Source organism: Echinops telfairi, unplaced genomic scaffold (assembly GCF_000313985.2).
Source record: "Echinops telfairi isolate 266 unplaced genomic scaffold, ASM31398v2 ScPeMD7_42;HRSCAF=159, whole genome shotgun sequence".
Classification (NCBI taxonomy): Eukaryota; Metazoa; Chordata; class Mammalia; order Afrosoricida; family Tenrecidae; genus Echinops; species Echinops telfairi.
In genome coordinates, this window is record NW_022103940.1 from 968,235 (window position 1) to 968,726 (window position 492).

Consider the following 492-nt stretch of genomic DNA (forward strand, 5'->3'; position numbering starts at 1 on the left):
GAAAATTGATCCTGTTGAAACTACCCAGTCCAGGGATAATTGGGCCATTCCCTTGTGTTCATAGGAACTCATGTTCCTAAGGAACTGGAAAAGTACCTGAACCTAATTCCCAGTATGGACTATTAATGTATTTTTGAAGTGTACTCTGTTTAGGCACAATAAGGCTAGATAGTTCCCAAAACAAGACTGACAAAAACTAAGAAACTCTTGAGGGTTGCCTCAGCTAAAACCTAAAAATATGAGGCTTAAAACATTCACTAATGCACAACATTACAAATGTACACTGTGTCTGAGTGCAGTTAATTTAAATCAGATTATACAGTTTGAGGCTTGTGCTTTATATTACTGACTTATGTAATATAAATCATATTCATATGATGAAATTAATGTGCTTAAGTATAATTTCATAAAGGTAGATTATAAAGTTAAAAAAAGAACACCAGAAAGGAAGAATATGCTCCACATATCAGAAACTGAAGGAACTTAAGAAAA